At 43.2% G+C, this 19,120-nt stretch overlaps 1 long non-coding RNA gene across 1 annotated transcript; it reads right to left on the reverse strand.

Moving 5' to 3' along the window:
- Positions 1-2,845: 2,845 nt before the first annotated feature.
- Positions 2,846-19,031, reverse strand: LOC308060928. Its single transcript, XR_013926979.1, has 2 exons — positions 18,934-19,031; positions 2,846-18,868 (listed from the first exon to the last, which is right to left on the reverse strand). It is a non-coding gene; the product is annotated as an uncharacterized lncRNA (long non-coding RNA).
- Between the last annotated feature and the right edge of the window lie 89 nt (positions 19,032-19,120).

Consider the following 19,120-nt stretch of genomic DNA (forward strand, 5'->3'; position numbering starts at 1 on the left):
CATCTACTGGGTGGGTGTGTGTGAAGACCAATACAATTTTATGAATTTCTGTTTTTGAAAAGGTAATAATTATACCTGGCAATTACGTTCCCATGATAAAGACTGGCTTTCTGCTTATTGCTGCTCAAATAAATTTTTCTAAACAAAACAAAGCTTGCCAATGTTCTTCCTATTCATACTCTACAGTTTCCAGTATCTACTTTCAAGGATAAAGGTGAATTTGTACACAGCTCTCTCCAAGGACTCTCTCTGTTGTTATGGCTCTTTTTATCCCAGGCTTTCCAGGGACCTTTCCCTTATTTTACTCCCTACAATGCTTGTCTGACAGTGGCAGGAATGGGCCAAATTCAAGGGAGGGAATTGGGATTTGCTACCCCAAAGTCAGGACAAGTTTTGATCAAGCTTAGACAATCCAGGACCAAAGCCTCTGTGCTCTGGCTGCAATATACTAGAGACAGACTTCCCTTATTGCAGTGGGAAACCCACACATATTTGTTCAGTGGAGGATCAGGTTCCTACATACTGCTTTACATCTCTGGCAGATTTATTGCATGCTGAACTTCACCACCACAACACAATGCTGCAGGTGTGGCACAGGACATGCAGCACAACCTCTGCCCACAGTGCATCGGTGTCCTGACTCATGTGCATTAACCTTTAATGCATTTGGTGTCTTCCCAACATCCATGGAGATATAAGACACAAGTATGTTGATCCTACAAGCACAAATCTTCAGGATGCCATAAGCAGAGGTCAGCTCTGCATTCAGTATTCTATTTGTTTGAATAGCTTTTCCTCCTCCTATATTTCTCACTACATGTGGTCTTGAGAGAAGTCCTTCTGGAGAGCAGGCACCTTGTGTAACAACTGAAAAGGGCCACTGCTTTCTTTATCTTTTTGTGAAAACACCCAGCACTTGGGGCCAGATGAGGACATGGAGAAGGAGGCGGTTGCTACCACATTGCAGGATTAAGAGCACAGCATGTGACATGGGACAGGGGCTGGCAGAAGGACAAGGAGGAGGGGAATTCCACCTAGTTCCCTCAGTGAATCCAAGTCAAGTGCACATGCATCATCGTATCAAGTTGGATGCTGCGTATCAGCTACTTCTAGTATTCACGTCATCAAATAATGATGGTCTGACAGATTAAAAACATGTCTTCATTACATGGGTGTTGGTAACTTGTGTTGCATGGTATAAATCACCACTCTTGCTCTCAATTCAGATGGCCAGAGCAAAGCAGGCTTGGGGTTTTTTTTTGAGAGCAAAGGGAGCCAAATTCCTCTGCTCTGCACCAACCAGCACCTCCCACATTATGTCTGTGGCACTAGTACTAATGCTGCTGTTGCTATGTACTGATGGGCTTGCTAAGGAAATGAGATCTCTGGACTGTTGAGAAAGCTTTCATTGTTCATTCATAGGTGATTAATTGTTTACATGGCCATCAAATTGCCCTCTGAGGGCGTGGTGGGAAAATAAGTCCCAATGATAAAGTACACTGTCAAAATTGTCCTCATGTAGTTTTAATTACTTTGGGTGTTAGGTATAAACTCTACTCCAGCAGACAATTATTCCACATATATTTTATTGCAGGTCTAGATGTACACATAAAAGTAATTGATTCAAAATGGAACACACTGTTCTGACAGCCAGCTTTTGTTAAGGAGTGTGCTTCTATCATTAAAGGAAGGAATACAGCTGAAGTAATTTATGAATGACAGCTGGAATGCAGTATTGAATAGCAATGTGTAGAGCATACCAGATATTGAAAATTAAAAGAACATTTTTGATCATGTCTTTGCATATAAGTAGTGGCACTGTCAGGAGTTACTCTTTCATCCTTGCAGGCACAAGCTTTATATGTGAGAAATAATATGTTGTTATACAATTTCACCTATGAGAGAGTCATGCCTTTGCTAATATAATAAGAAAAGCATAAAATTCAGTGTTCCTATCCATGGCTTGGTTTGGGAAGGTGAAAAGTCACTAGTTCTCTGTGAGCTGTGCCCCCCAAAAGAAAGAACTCCTACTATTGAGATGCCAAAATACATGCCCTTGTCTGAGTAGACATGTCCTCCCCATTCAAAATCTTACCAGCCATTAGGACACTGCTTTTCCTCGGTGACATACATGTAGGCTGGGACCAAGCCACTTCTGTCTTCACTGGTTTTGTCATCTTTCAGCCTCAAAAGAAAAATTTGAAAGTAGCATCTTCCAAACATCACCCTGAACATAAGAGTGACCATGCTGGGCCAGAAAAAAAGTCTGTCTAACCCAGTTTCTTCTCTTCATCAGGGACCAAAAGCAAATGCCAAAGGAGGGACACGAGACAAGGACCGGCACATAATGATATTTCTCTGAAAGTCTCTCCCAGCTTCCAGTGTGATGTGGCTCAGGGACTTCATTACGTAGAGGTGGTATTTAATAGGCTATTAAATGCACTCAATGGTGAGTACTTAACATGTAGCATGCACTTAATAGCCCACAATAGATTATTCTTCCATTAATTTACCCCAGCTGCTTTTTTAACCCTTGTACATTTTTAGCTTCTCATATACCCTGTGCGTTAGTTTTTAATTTGCTGCCTGCTAGTTGCATTTGTTGCTTCTTCTTATACTGAGACAAAGAATGATCATTCCCTATTCACTTTCTCTGGGTCACTCATGACTCTGTAGACTTCATTATGTTACCTCTCGGTTCTTTCTTTTTTCTTTTATCTTCCCTTTCTCCCTCTGTACACTTTTTTTTAGTTCTACTTTATACATATTGAGATAGAGAGACCAGAACCGCATACAGCATTCAAAATGCAAATTAATATTCTGCATAATAATAATAATAATAATAATTATTATTATTATTTCTCCTTTGTTCTTCATTCCTTTCCCTAGCAATTCCTAATATTAGACTTGGGTTTTGATCACTACTGTGTATTAAACTGACAATTTTAGAGAATTATTTATTTTTAAATCTTATTCCCGTGTTGTTCAACTCACCCAGAACCCATCACTGCCTATACAGAGTTGGTTTTTCCCATGTTCATTATTTTACATTTATCTACATTGAACCTCATCTTCCATTTCGTTACCTAGCTTATTCATTCTATAACCATTCAGAGCTGGCCTCTTCCTTTCCTACGTGAATACTTTAGGATTATCACACAATGATAATCCTAATGAGATTATCGTTGTGTGTGAGATTCATCACTGATCTCACATCGATTATGAATATCTTGAACAGCACAAGCTCTCACAGAGATATCTTCAGGGCTCTTACCTCCCCAGAGTAACCTCTCCCTTCTGTGAAAACAAATCACTTATTTCTTTGCTTTGCTTGTTATCTTTGAAATAGTCATCTATCCAGGTAAGACCCAACCTTTTTTCATCCTGTAATAGCTTTGTTTTTAGGAGCTTTTGCTGAAAAGCTCTTTCAAATAGCTTTTGAAAGTCTAAGCAGAATATATTGACACGGTGAATTGTCCACAAGCTTGTTGACACCTTCTCATGCTCTAGTACATTTTGGAGAGATGATTTGCCTTGATCAAAGAAGTGTTTACTCTTCTTAACATATTAAACTCTTTGATGCATGCACTGGTTCTGTTTTTTAGAAAAGCTACTATAAACCGATTTTGTTGACCTCTTGTGTAAGTAATCTCCTCTGCAGGCCCAGCAGTGCCATCAGCATGAATTCCCTGCCTGTGACTTTCCTTTGGGTCTCTTGAATGACCAATTAAATATTTGTCAAAGCTGACAGTTAAGCATTAACCTGGACACACGGATATCACACTGAACTATGAATGGTCATTCTGCAGTATGATTTTCCTAGGTTTACTGCAGTTTTGCACAGGGATCTGTGCAAACACCACAAAGACTGCAGCCACTTCACCTTCTTCAGGTTTCTCTACGGCTGTAGAGAAGCTTCCCTACCCCCCATCATCACACTGATACTGACATTCAGTCTGGGTCTGATTTACATCATTTCCATCCTGAGCTTAGTCTGTGGGTGGGTTTGGTAGTGGCAATGCGCTGGAGGGGGCTTCTGTTGTGGGCAGTGGCAGCTCAGGGCTTTCAGCACACCTCATCCAAGCGACAGTATCTCAAGGACCCAGGCCCAGGCTGGGGTCACAGTGTTCTTCTGCTTCCATCTCTGCGAGATTTTAGGACAGCAGCTTAGTTACTCCTGGCTCACTGGATTCTATCCCAGTTCTATGAAAAGGAAGAATTGCTTTTTGGCTGCTGTTCTTTTATAAGCAAGGAGGAGGTAAGTCCCTGGAAAGGTCCATCCTGTGGGAAGAAGTGCCAGCCAGGAGCTGTGAATCGTGGTATTATACTTGTTAGACTTACCTCCATTTTCATTAACAGATGAAATATTGTACCCTCTTCATCTCCCTAACTGTAGATTTGTTAGGCTCAGAAGGAGATTAACTTTTTTTCAGTCTTTAAAAAATAACCTTCTCCACAACTGTACTAGAAAGATTGGTATTTTATAATGGTGGTGTCTGCACATCTACATTACCATTTCAGTTCAGAAATGAATCTTCTGATCGCACTCAGCCAGTGCATTTGGTTGTCATCCAGGAGTGGTCTTGAACATGAGATGAACTCTTTTTAGATGAAATGAAAATGGATGACCCCTAATGTGCTCCAGCCACAAATGGGCATTCAAACTATAGCAGCAGACTAGACGTGGTCCAGAAGCACCCCCTGAAAGATGGCGCCATTAAATAATCATATCAGAAACCCTGTACAAATACAGCTTCCTAGTATGGCATGGACATGGGGTCTCCAGCACCAGCCGCTTTGCTATACAAATCACTTTTACTGATTGGTATGACAGTTTATAGCACATGGAGAAGTCAGCAGCAAACCACTAAAATCTGCTGTGCTGAAACGACTGTAAGTAGAAAGGGAAATAGATTAGAAAGAGCCCTTCTCTTTGGAGCACTGAGAAAAACCACAAGCACCAAGTTCCCAAGTGCAAGATTATCAGCCGCCACTCCTATCTGCTCTGCCACCACCCATGACGAAACTGCCTGCGCAGACCACTTCTGTTGCTTCGCTGGAGGTGTGTGTTTGTGGTTACACCCACCTGTGTCTCTGTTATGAGAATCACCCCAAAAGCATTAAAAGGAAGGCAGAAGCGACACCCCTGCTTCTAGACCAGGGATTCTAGTAACAGAGACCAGAAGACAATGATGCATTTAAATGTGATTGAACATTTCTCAAGATGAAGTATCCTACAAGAACTAGCCCAGAAAACTCAGCACTAAATGTATTTAGCTGACAATCAGTTAATTTACACGGTGAAATTATTGGCATATTCCTCTTCAGTAATCAAGTTTTTGATCATCATCGCTTTGAATTCTTTTGTACCTAAATTCGTAACAGCAAGACAGAACACAGGATATTGATTTGCATATAACCATAGCCATCCAGTTCCCTTGCTATTTCTTCTCGATTTCAAATGTTTGCAAAATTGCAGCCTGTTCAAATGTATTTTGAAGTAGCCACAGCTGTGTAGTTCAACTACACAACATGTTAGCAAAGGACACCTTTAAAATAGTTGACTGAATTTTACAAATGTACACATCTTCTTTCCAGCTTTTCCCATTCTTCTCAGTAAGCCCATGTGCCAGAACCTCAGGTGGAAGTATGCTCAATGGCTTAAGTAAAACTGCCTTGATATGCACCAGCTTCGAAGCCGAACTGTCGGCACCAATCCTGAACTGTCCCCAGCCAACTACTCGATTCACATGCAACTGTCTGCTGCCAGAACACAACCATGTGGCAGCTGGTGTGGCAACACAACTTCCTCATACCAAATGCATGTCTGCAGCAGTTGCTCAGAATATATTCAAGACAGACAAGATTTAGCAAAGGTGAATTACCAGTGGCACCATGTAGAGGCTTCTATCTGCAGGCAGTGGTCTGATGAGACTGTTAAAAAACAGGAAGCTCTGGTGAGCAGGCAGCTGTTACGGTAAAAAATACATTTTTAAAACACACAGACAACATGAAGATCAGCTAGATCTACTTCCTGGCAACAAAGGCAAACTGTAGGTGTTGGCAGCCACCAGTGCATTTGCTGACTGGGAAGAAATGTGGAGAAAATCTCCTATGTGAGATACATTTGCTTACTGAATTGCTGCTCTGTGCAGACACATATTGTTTCCTGCTCAATACCTTGAAAAGAGATGGATGAAAAAGCAATAGCATTAACATTTACACACATTTAGCCACATCTTCAGAGCTCCATAAGAAGACTCCTATGTTCTAACCTAAAGCCAGTAATGCTACGTAACTGGTCAGATGCTGCTCCCAAGTGCTGCATCCACCAGCTGATGGTGCAACTGTACATGTAAAATCCCTCCCACAACACACAAAATCCCTTTGTCTGATGCCATTCATTCTGGTAACCATTCCTGGTCAACCAGACAGGTGTCAATCAAACTAATGCCTCTCAACACAAAGCCAATCTGTCTATGGTTGCAGGGTTTGAGCCAGTTTAATTTAATTTATTAGAGTTGAAAGGAACCTTTGCCTCTGTGACAATGGGTGAGACAGTTTGTAATGATTCTCATTTAATTGATGAATGTAGAGTTGGCACTTGACAATTAACCAGACTCATTAATACACTAGGGGTGAAATCCCAAGAGAATTTCACAAGCATCTACATGCTTCTAAGGTTTACTTTTCTATAGCAAATTTCTATAGACTTTCTCAGTTGGGCAAAGCTGGAGCCATTCAGCTGTGTCTCACAGCAGCTGACACCCTCCACTCAGAGAAATAATCTTGCTGTGAAGGAGAAGGATCCAAGTCCCATCTCTGCTTTCATTGTGAGGCTGTGCTCAAAGCATACAGCCTAAAGGCAATTCTGTAATCTTACGTAGCCCTACACTATGTAGACCTTTTGCACAAGTAAGGAACATTTAAGTATGCATTAGCCACAAAAAGCCTACAATAAATTAATCCTCCTACACAAGGATGTTTCAAAGGAGAAATGTTACTCTCTGGAAACACTTCTACAGATTTTCATAGTGCTGTAATTTAAATTGTTTCAATGGTTGTCCTTTATGCTTGCCTGATTTACCGACCCACTTTGATTAGCTTTTCAGTGTTAATTAATACACATTTTCAACCCTTCTAATCACATATTGCTCGAGGGTGGTTATTCTAGAGTCACAGATTTTAAGTCCACGGTGCATCATTGCAGGGCTTCAGCATAACTCCCTAGGATATTATCCTTTACCCTGCGAACACAGTGCTGAACACCTCTCTGCTGACTGAATTAGAGTAGTTTTTAAAGAAGGAAATTTAATCCTGATTTAAAGATTTAACGTGCGAGAGAAGCTAACCGCATCCTGTCATAAGCCGTTTCACTGGTCAAGATCTAAATTTTATTTTTAGCTCGAACTTACCCAGCTCCAGCTTCCAGCCACTGAATCTTTGTTAGGACTTTGTTTTCTGAATAGTGTTATTTATAGCCTGTGACAGATCACTTCAGAAATCTCCTCACTTACAAGCTAATTAGATTTTTTTATAGATATTTCTCTCTCACACACAAAAAGAAAAGCCCTGCAGAACAGCCTTGGTCCTCTTGTTCATGCCTCTACCACTCAGCAGTCTCTTGATCTGCACAGAAGCTGCTCCTCACCAGCACAGTCCCCTCCTCACCAGGGCAAAACCTTTTGGGCCATCACATGTCTTTGCCCTCACCATCGCACGCTCTGCCGATTGCCCCAACAGCACCAGCAATGGCACTGGTTGCTGCTGCCATTTTCCTGTAGCCTTTCTGACCTGCAGCCTTCAAAGCCTGGCTGTTATTCGAGCAAAGGTTCTGTCACTTTTGTGTTTCTTTCTGTCCATCTCCTGCTCCTCTGAGCCCCCTGTTAGTCCTCTGAAGCCACATGTCCCACCAGGAGCTTGCGTTCACCCATCACCTGGGGGGCCACCTAAATTTTTTGCACAATCCCTGAGCTCCCCACATCAATCTCCATCTTAGGCAACCTATAGTTACTTAGATGTTTCTATTTTTATTTTTAGTTATTGACACATAATTTGTCTTTTTTTTTTTTTTTTTTTTTTTTTTAAGTCCAAGGGTTTATAACACTGTCCTGAGAGTACCTCCATGCAATATATATATGCTGAGTTAGTGCATTTATCCCTGTTCTGTCCTCTGGTGTCTGCTCTGTCCAAAAGGGCTTTAACATTGTTTTAAAAAGAGTTTACACATTACATTATGTAATGCAATGTTTACATTTGTTCTGACATACTTCAGATTTGCTCTCCCTCCTTCCCTCCTTTTCCCTACCCAGCTCTCTGCCTGCAGCCTACGCTTTCTGCCTGCCAGCTACAAAGAGATTTCCTAATTTTAAAAATAGCTATTTAAAAGCAAGAAACCAGGGCTGAAATGAAATACAGCATGAAAGAACTGTTCTAGGGAAACTGAGTAAGTTAGAATGCAACAGGGTTTTCCTGCAGGGTTTTAACAGTGACTTTGTGTAGCTGTGTAAACCTAAATCTATAAATTTCATTAGCTGAACCATGACTATGAGAAGTCTGTCCTTCACCTAAGTATAGCTAATTGCAGATTTTCTTTGGGAAGAGGCATTCCAGATATAAATTAATTTAAACTAGGTTTTATTACATATTCTTCTGTTTTCACAAAATTTTATTCTCTCACCCCAAGATTTTGCAGGCTAAATCTGGATTTAGATGCCTCTGTTCAAACAAACTCAACAGATTTTGCCCCATGGTATTTAATGAAAAAGAAAATGTCATGAGGCCTTTCCCTTTTGAAATAATCAGCTGAGAAAAGATTAATGACGATATATTTACGTCCACACTGTCCCCTGCAGTGAGGTTAGGGGGCATATTCATCATATACATCAGGATTAACTCAGTTTCTGCTGTAGCATTGCAGTTCTCTTGAAAATGTATAGCCACTGACCTACTTTTCAGGTGGCTTGGGGAAAGTCACTCCAAATCCTTCTGGTATTTCAGCACCATAAAATTGTGATGTTTTACAGCAATACAGCATCTTCCTGTAATGGCAAGCAATACAAAAGTAAGTCACAAAGTAGAATTTGGAATCTTAATGTTGGGAAAATGATGACAGTTTTTGTAACGAGCACACCCAAAGAGCAACCAGCCATGGAAGGCCCCTACTAAAATTCCCTACAGGAATCTGCCTCAAAGGGCAGTCTCTGCATCCCCTGAGATGTCCTGATCTTTGATGACCACCACCTTCTGCTCTTCTCCTTTTTTGTAAGGAAGTTACTGGAAGACCCTGGGCAGTTTCGCCTCCCCACCCCCACTCCCACCCCCCATTTATTTTTTGCTTCCTTCATGCAAAATAGCAGCTTTACTAAAACCAGGCTTACGTGTACGTAAGAATTATGCCAGCTCTGTGCTGCTCGGCATAGTATATCTCAGTCGAATATACTAATTCTTGAGGTTAAAATAACACCAGCTTTCTCCATAGCTCTTGCTCCCTGCTAAGGCAGTTTCTTGGGAAGGCAGTTCTGGAATATTTACTAGCCCAAGAGGGAGATGATGAAGGCCCAGGACAGGCGTATTCATCACCTTCCACCACTGCTTGTATTCGTGCTCCTCGAGCTATGCACATGGTAGACGGATGCTGCCAAACGAGGTGGTATACAGCATCAGGCCTGGAAACACGGACTTTTCACCCTAAAACACAGACAAAGGAATGCCCAACTTCGAAGCCAGCAGAGAGAGATGTGTGAGCTTATATAGAGCAAAATCCTTAATCACTCTTAAATACAAGAAAGGCTTCTCATAAATTAAACCCAACCAGATTATTATCTTAAGCTCTTTAAGGATTTGCCTCTGATTTTATAGTATCAGCCTCAGTCAGAAGTGGAGCGATGTTTTCCGTAGCTGTGTTAGGAACTCCTGAAATATGTAATTTTATAGCAGAAGCTTGGACAGACATTGTAACTGCTGTATCGCTACCGCTATAATGGTAAAAAGATCACCTGGGTGGCTGTAGTCCTGAGGATTTGGTGGGGTTATTAGAGAGCACGTTTCTGCTTCCCTGCACCAGCTGCACAAGGGCTGCCCCAGAAAAGAGGGCATGAACAAAACACCCAGGCAGCTCAAAACCAACATTGATTTGTCTTGCCCAGTAATTACATTAATATCTCTGCGGTATGGTTACACAGTATAGCCAGTGGGGAAGAGAAGGAAAAGGATCTGGTGAAGGAAAAAAGGACACAAGTCAGCAATTTAGCTGTTACGCTGTAGCTGGAAGGATACACAGGGAATTGCATGTTGTTTCTTCATCAGCTCTTCAGACCTGGTCACCAGTTCAAGGAACTGAGAACAGTATTTAAAGTAATCTGCATTTTTATAAATAATGTTGGGTGATAATTGATATAAATGCTATGATAAGTCAAAAAGTAGTGGCACCAGCACGACACTGAGCGAGGGAGCCAAGCGTTTCGGTACTGCAGTGGCTTGCTGTGGCCAGAAGGAGAGCCTCCGTCTGTGTCCCCCCGTTGCTGAGGTTGGGACCACCAGTTATGTGGAGGGAAGGGTTCTTGCCCCTGTGCCCCACACCATCATTCCTAGGCCCTGTCCAGGCTATGGCTGCATGGGAATGCATCTGCTGGCATAGGAGAGGTGTTAGGCAGACAAGATAGAGGTGGCCAACCACAGCAGATGCCAACCATATCACCTGGTTTTATGAGTTTTTATTAATTTTCCTTCTACTACTCTACTATATAAGCTAAAGACAGGGAGATCAAATTCTACTAGAGTTGAAACACCCACCTGATATCCCAGAGGATAACTCGCTGTGAAGCATGCAAGGTTGCAAAGGCAGGAGCAGGCTATGCAGCCTACTGCTTGTAAAACCTGGAAGAAAACAGTGCCTGAAGATGTCTAAAAGGGTGTTTTCATCCCAGGATTGTTCCAGCCCACACAGGTCAACTGACCCCCCTCTAACAGGCCCCTTGGAAGTGAGTTAATGCTTCCAACCAAGATATTAATTTGGCGTATTTTCTGTTATAGTTGCCCTGTTACAAAAAAGGATAACATATATATATATAAAAAAAAAAAAAAAGGGAGTGGGGAGAGAAAAAAGAAAAAAATAAAGTAGAGACATTTTTGAGAGTGAATGTTGCATAGTGATATAGGGAAGTATCTGCCAGTAGTTTAAAAATACTTCAGAAAATTGAGGATTAAATGTCTTTCTTAACATTAGCCTGTACTAAATCAAAAGCTTTACTCTTCCTGAATCTGAAATAGATTTAACTATATTACTGAGCAGCGAGCCTTTGAAACAGAAAGGCCTTTTTATCAAAGAAAAGATAGTTCCTGAGTTTGCCTGGGGCATGTTTCCTTCCACAAGATTTGAAAAGGTGGGTAAAGAAAGTAGGGAAATCTTTCATCTAACTTATTTTAAAACACATATATTACATTTTTGCATTTCAAATAATGACTTGTTTAAATTTTATTCTGTCTGTAATTTTTCTCTATGTAATGGATGCTGTTTGCTTCTCATTTTAAATACATCCCTGTCTTGGGGCACCTGAAGTATGCATTTTGCTCAAAATTAATTTCTGCGGTTTTAATTAATTATGATGCCTGTATTAAAAATGAACTTGAAGGTTATTTTTAAAATCTTGTTTTCTTATTTGTAAGATACCAACAGAGAGGAGAGATATACATAGCCATATTAATAATTCTTGAGGTTCAAAATGGATTTATTCATTTTTTTCAGGTCTTCCAGGCTTCTCTTCTGACTGCCTGACAACTCTAAGCCATCCAGAGAAGCCTGAAAGAAAAACTATTACAGAAGTAAAAGGTAAAAGCCTGTATGGGAGCTGGACTCCTTGGTGTCGAGCTGTGCACCAGGACTGGGTCAGCTCACCTCCCTTGGGCTGTTGCTGCTTTTGAAGGAGCTGATGCCCCTGTGGTGATCCCCCCAACTTATACCCCTTGCCATGGTACTTCTTGTAAGGCGGAGAGCCGCAAGCCTGACCCCATGCATGGCATGGTGTTTACTGAGCCATGTAGCTCTGAACCTTTGATTTGACCTCCACCTTCCTGGTAAGGGAGGTGGGAAAGGTCAACCGCTTTAGGCTGTAATCTTTCTTCCTCTTCCTAAATGCAGTCAGCTGTGAAAAGGAGTCATACATTGGTGAAGCATTTGTCATTCCAATTGAGCATTCGCCTGGACTCCTTCCACCCCCCAGGACCTGAGCCCTCTCTGGCTCAGACCATGAACCAGGCAGACAGACCCTGTACTTTCCCGTTTCGGGGTGGGAATGGGCTGCAGTGCTTCATCCACCAATTTCTGATCTCAGAGCAGGATGATTTTCATCTGGAGAAATGTAATTCACCTCCTGCAACCACCACAGCTCTTGCTCTGGACTATGACTTCAGCCCTTCTCCTTCATGCTCTCTGTATTTTTCTGTGAGTAATAATTAATCATTCTTAGCCTAAAGGCAAGGAAATTTTTGGGCCTTCGCTAGAATCAGCCTTCTACCTCAGTGTGTGACAGAGTGGCAATGGTACTGATTTTCCTTTCACTAATTTGTCTTTTTTTTTTTTTTTTTTTTTTTTTTTTAGGGGGGAAGTGGGGGGGAAGCTACCTTTAAGCATAAATGGCCACAATATATTCAGGTTTATTACACTTGGCAGGTGGGCTATTAATTAAAATGAACATTAGTGAATTCGGAAAATCTTTTTTACTCAGTTCCTCAGGCAGGTTTTGATTTGCTTCCAAATACTTGCTCTGTGGTCAGGCTAGACATTCATAATGGGCTCCTCTATGGTAATGGCTTGGGTTTCTTGACAGGGTTTTTCAGTGTGTTTTTAAGGATCACTTCAGCCTCTTTATACACGATGCAGCAGCATCTCTGTTCATATGGAGCAATGGGAAATTTGTCCTTTATTCCCCAAAGCCAGCAATATGTCCTGAACATTGCTGCAGCAAACTGAAATTGCGTAGTTACCACATTTTTAATACAAAGAGTGGGAGCTCAGACAGAGCAATTTGTAGATTCAAGCATGATGCTTGTGACCGTGATTAGAACCAGTTTGCCATCCTAGTAATTACATTCAGAAGGGTTTGGGTAAAACTGAGACTCAAACTACATTGTTTCTCCTAGAAAATGAACACTGTGATCCTACATGTTCTTGAGTGGCATTTTAAAAATATTGATGGAAGATTATATCACATCAGCATTAAAGATTTTATTTAAGGTAGCTATGCAAAAAAAAAATAGTTTGCAACTGTGAATGTAGATTGTCATTATTTTCAATACTAGCAACCAATTTTCTGACTCAATAATCCATATGCAGATTTCTAATACTTGTGGAAAAAAAACTGATTTTGATGTGATTTTCTGAACCAAAATATTTTCTGAATCAGTTGCGGTCATTAGTTTTAATTTATTATTTGCATTCCCTTTCCCAACCATCATCTACAATCAATGCTGCAGATGAATCATTAGTACCACTTCTCCAGCTTCCTATCAGCACACTGAAAGTCTGATGGATGAAATTCAGCTTAAGGGTGCCAGTGTTTTCCTTTGTCTCATTCAGGCCATTCCTAAAGCTAAAAACACGTAAAGCAGTAAAAATAAACTTCTTTTCCAGTAACAAGTCAAGATACAAAGAACAACCAAGTGCTCCTGAATAGCAATACTGCAGCACTGTCAGCTAAAATGCTGCCATGGACACCTGCTCACTCCCTCTAAAAATAAATTGCTGGATTGTGTCACCAGAACTGATGAGCCTAAAAACCCTAATGTCTCATGACAATAGGATTCCTGGGTGGAAAGCTGTATGTGGAAAAGCACTGGGCAGATGCACCTTGCTCTGCTCCCCTGTAGCTGTGCTGCTGAAGAGTGATTGCAGCCAAGTCAAGGCACTCCAAGGCTGGCAAGGTGAGGCAGAAGCCACAGCCGGGCCCCCAGAGCCCACCCCGTGGTGGGGAAGAATGGCTATTTGCTAAGGCTGAAAGTGGGTCCAGGCGCTGCTCAGCAGACACACAGCTCCATTGGGCTTCTCTCCTTCCCCCTTGGTGAGAAGCAGGGAAGTGGGCTTCCTCAATGGTGACGTCACAAAGAAAAATTTAATTCATTTAATAGATTTCTCTCTTTTGGAGAAAGCCTAGGCCCAATGCTCCTGTCAGAAGATAGCTTACTTGCTCGCAAGGCCGGCAGAACTAACAATGATGGTCTCAGATAAATTGGTCGCACGAGGAACCGCTTCTTTGGCCGAACTATTTTACATGCCTCAACCATAATGCAATTTGTCATTGATTTCAGAGATGCAGCACGTAGACATCCAGGCTTTCACAGGATTCTTTTGGCCTGTAAGGAAGCTCTGTTAGGCTATTTATTTTGTCCTCTTGATGGTGGCATTTTCTTACTGATGTGCCCCTTGAATAGAAGCAATGCCTTCCTACCAGCCCCCGTGCCTCCTTTGAAGCCCCCTTTCTATCCCTAATGGCTTGATTTCCAGAAGTGATGGTACCCTCGGGTCCTTTTTCTCCTTAAAGAAGTGAGACTGCTCAGACCTCTTGAAAAACAGGCCAACAACGTATGTATAGAGGAGGAACTGTTGTCTTTCTGGGCAGCTCTGGGCAATGTCGTAGTATGCTTTGTTAAGTGAGGATACAGTCCACACTAGATGGATGAGAGGCTAGGAGTGATGCAGGGCTAGTATGAAGAAAGAAACACACATCAGCCTATTCCAATTTTTTTCTCCCAGAATGCAGGGAGAGGGAGCTGAGCAAGGATAAGCCTCTCCCCTGTCTTAATGCAGATAGAGAACATTAAATCACACAAACTAGCATGGGTGAGGGACACTGGAAGAGCTCGTTTAAACCCACGGTACTTCTCTGCAGTAGTCACCCATGGGAAATTTACACTTGTGTAGTTTAAAGTTGTCTTCTCTTTATAACAGGTTTGCTTGTACTATAAAGAAATGATAATATAGGGGATATACTGTACTTTCAAAAGATACTTCAGTTTCCCCAAACTACAGAACCCTGCAGGCTGAGAACTCAGATTTCCCCCAAATTACTTACTAAAACTTCTTTAACGACTATTTCTACAGGAATAAAAGATGTGGAACTAGGACCACACTCATATCATATAAAATAGGAATTAATTTAGAGATTACATGGAACTGCAGAGCTGCCTGCTCCTGCAGAGCTTGTGCATTCCTGGGTTAACACGCATAAATTGACCTTTAAATCTGCATCTGTGGGCATCTAAACATAACCAATGGCTTTCTCCTGCCATAAGGGGGAAGTCTTGTTCCTTCTCCGCCTTTTCTGTCTCCTCTGACCCAGACCTCTTCCCAGCCAAAGACCCTGCCTCCCCATTTCTGGTGGCTCTGGAGCTTATATGACTTGCCTGTGAGCTGATTCAACTCACTGACCCAGCAGAAAACTAGGCAACCACTTCTTTCCAGGTCACTTTTCTGCTTGGTTAGTGAACAGAACCGGTGAGTGAAAGGCTTCTTCTTTCATTCGCAGGTAGCAGAGCTGATAAAAGAGAGATGATGGGATTGCACAGCTGGGAACAGGGCTTCCTCATATGGGTGGAGGAGGCCTGCTGGCTTAGCACATACCGTCCTACGCAACGGAAACATAACGTGTCTAAATTTGAACACCTACATCCATTTCAGACATCTCAAAATGCAGTATAGTAAAACCACCTGCCTTGCACCAGCACAGCTGAGGCCAATACCGTGCACCTGGAACACAACGCCTCCAGCAGCTTGTGCAAGCCCCACTGCCCTTCTGCCTGCCCCCACCGCTCCCTCCCACGCCGGCTGGCTGGGCAGCCAGGGTGTCTGTGTGTGCCTTCACCAGCAGCTGGGATGGGGACTGATCCGGCTGAAAAAATAGCTTCTGTATCCAGCCCACTCCCAAAGAGTTGTGCCAGTACAACTCGGGGCAGTGCAGGGGCCGAACAAGGGACAGACATGGGTTATTCCAGCCTGGGTCACAGCAAAGCTTGTACATGTCCAGCTGCTCCTTGCCACTGCTCTCCCAAAATGTTACAAGCTAAGGGCTGTGACCTCCAGCTGCTCGCATGCCTTTTCCTTCAGCTATTTCTGTGTTAGTCTGCTGCCCTAGCTACTACCAACAGCTGTTTGGGCAAAAGGTTAAATCAGGTGCTTGACTTCTGGTTCTTGAAGGGGAAAAAAAAAACAATGAAAGTGCCTGAGATGGAGGGTGGGTTGCTACTACCTATGTACATTTCTCTTATATTATTTGCATATGACTATAACCGTGAAGTTGCATAACACAGGCTGCGATGTAGGCTTGCAAGGTTTCAGCTGTCCTTCCTCTCCTGGTCCCTCATGCTGTTTTTTACATTCCTTTGTTGCGTTTTGGCTTGTGCTAAACTGTAAGGCCCTTGTGGCAGGGACCACGTCATTTATGTATCCGCACAATGCCTCGGATAACGGAGCTCTAGCAGTGACAGGGGCCTTTGGGAGCGCCTGTCACAGAAATGACAGGAGGGAATAGTCTCACTCTTGTGGGGTACAGAATTAATCATGTCTAAGAGTGCTTGATTTTTCCTAGCCCTTTTGAAGGACTTCATCTTTGCCTCTCACCTACCCAGCTCCTTTCCCTCCATCTCTGCCAGCCACCCATTGCCTTTACAACTCCCACCTACCCCTCCATTTTGACTCCATGGCTGATCTTTTCCTTTTGTTGAGAGATCACAGGCTGCCTCTCCTTTATTCTCTCTGCATCTCCTCTTTCCTTCCTGATCTTTGCCTGTGTGCTGAATAGGGCTGCAAATAAAGGTTAGTTAATGAGCAAACCCCACTTCCCTAGATTTAAAAGAGAAACATACAATTGGTGGGTTTTTTTCCTAAATACAGAGGAAGATAAATTAAACCAAATGGTATTTGGAGCTGGAGGGCAAAGAGGAGAGAGGAGGTGGGAGAGAAGAAAGGAAGAGGCAAAGGAGAGCCGCCCCTCTCCTTTGGAGCTGTCTTAGGCTTTGTTTACATTTTAACAGGGGTATAGGTTAAGATGAGAATATAAATTGTTATGGTAGTACTCTTTTTATACCACAAGTAATGACTCTTGTTCAAAAGCAAGTATATGGTTTTGATTTAGCTTATGGTTTTTGGAATGTTCTTCCACTAATTAAATCCAAATAAAGTAAGTATCAGGAGGACTGGGAATGTCTACAGTAAGTTTAAGGAGATGGAAATTTCCTGTGGGTTTTGGTGTGCTGGCATGTTTTGTGCATCCCTTGTGAAGACTTGAGGAAAACTGCATTTTGCTGATGACATCAAACTGTGCCAAAAGACACAGCGGAAGGGGAGTAGCTGCTAGAACACTGGTTCCTAGTCTTTTTGGACCTACACGCTACTGTTAGCCTCCAAAATTTCTTACAAATCCCAGTGTGATTTCATACTTTAAATTGAAAACACTATGGAGACACCAAAGGGCTATGATGGGCTACCACTGCTTTATATGACTTCTGTGATCCTCGAGCAGAGCTGGGGAACCACTGGTCTAGAATGAGGGAGGACTGAGGTGCTGATTGAAGACTCCACATATGCAAATCTTCACTGACCGTAACAACAAGAAACCAACACAATTGGAGGGGAAAGAGTTAAAGTCTCTTAGGTAGCTGGGTTCATTGCAGTTACCATGTGGGATGTGGATGCAGATGTTAGGGGTTTCACAAGGCCTGCATGTTACTAATGGAAGGATTTGATGGGAACTCTCTGCAAGAAGGATGGGCAAGGGAAACCAGAGAACAAAGTCTAAGAAAACATCATTAAGTCAGCTATAACGTGGCATGTTAGGAACAGAGAAGAAAAGCAACACCAGATTGGTAAAATCACATGCATCAGCTGGATATTACAAGAGCTGGCAGGCTACAAAGTAGAATAATACACATTTTGTTGCAGGGGCCATGTGGACACACATGGTGTCTAGATGGGCTATACTCTGCTAGACATGGACTACGTTGCCCAATGAGAACAGAAGTGGTTGGATAAAGAGCTTAAAGGAGGCCCAGAAGAAAAGAAAAAAAAAAAAAAGCAAACAAATCAACAGAGGAACCCAACAGCTGGCAATACTGAAAGACAATATGAAGAAAGGAGCAGCTCTGAGGATTCATTGCATGGATACGCATGGAGATAATAAACTGAGCTGTAATCTTGCCAAAGATGAGGTGACGATGAAAATGCTGATGGTACCACTGTATTTGGATTATTGAAAAACAAACACCCACTCCCACCCCCCTGCAACACTTTCCTGCGCAGGCAAAGCCTTGCTTGGTAAATGCAGATTCAGGCTCAAACCCTGAGCCAGCCACATGTGCGGTATCGGTGTTAGTGCAGAATGCAATATGAGGCTTGAACTTGTTCTCGGGAAGCAAGAAACTCATTGGGTGTTAGGTCAGTCCTTACATCTGGGTGGAAACTTAATAGTAGTTGTGCAATTTCCCTAAAAAATCCCCACAGATCTAAGTTAGGCGTTTTTCGTTTCCTGCCTTTGCACTTACAGTGCTTTTCGCTCACAGTCCTTGCACCTCCCTGTATCATGTAAATATGGTTATTTCACTTAAGGACCTTGGTACAACATTAAAAAGCCACCAATAAGTATGCGGAGGTCCCTTTTGTCGTAATACCCATCTTCATTAGACATGCTCACTTTACAGAGGAAAAAAAAATAACAGGACGCTCGGATTCCTCCTTTTTTCCTCCTCGTCTAGGCCGACCACCGGTGCACCCTCCGGCCGCGCAGCCTGGAGGCAGCGCGCCCGTCTGCGGCACCCGGGGGCGCCCGCTCCAGCAAGCCCTGCGGCCCCGGGCCCCCGCGCTGCCGGCGGGCCGCCCCCGCTCCCCGCTGCTGGGGGCGGCCGAGGCACCCCCGCCCCGGTAGGCACCCCCGCCCCGGTAGGCACCCCGGCGCCGGCTGGCGCGCCCGCCTGCCCCCGAGCAGCCTGCCTGCGCGCAGCAAGGCGATGCGGCGGCAGCCGTGCCCGCGCAGTCTCCGCAAAGGCGCGCTGCGGGGCGCGGGGGGCGGCGGGGGGCGGCGGGCCTGAGCTGCCCGCCCACGGCGCTGCCGCCGCCGCCGCCGCATCGGTCGCC

This window comes from Falco punctatus (genome assembly GCF_963210335.1).
Source record: "Falco punctatus genome assembly, chromosome: 3".
NCBI classification, from domain to species: domain Eukaryota; kingdom Metazoa; phylum Chordata; class Aves; order Falconiformes; family Falconidae; genus Falco; species Falco punctatus.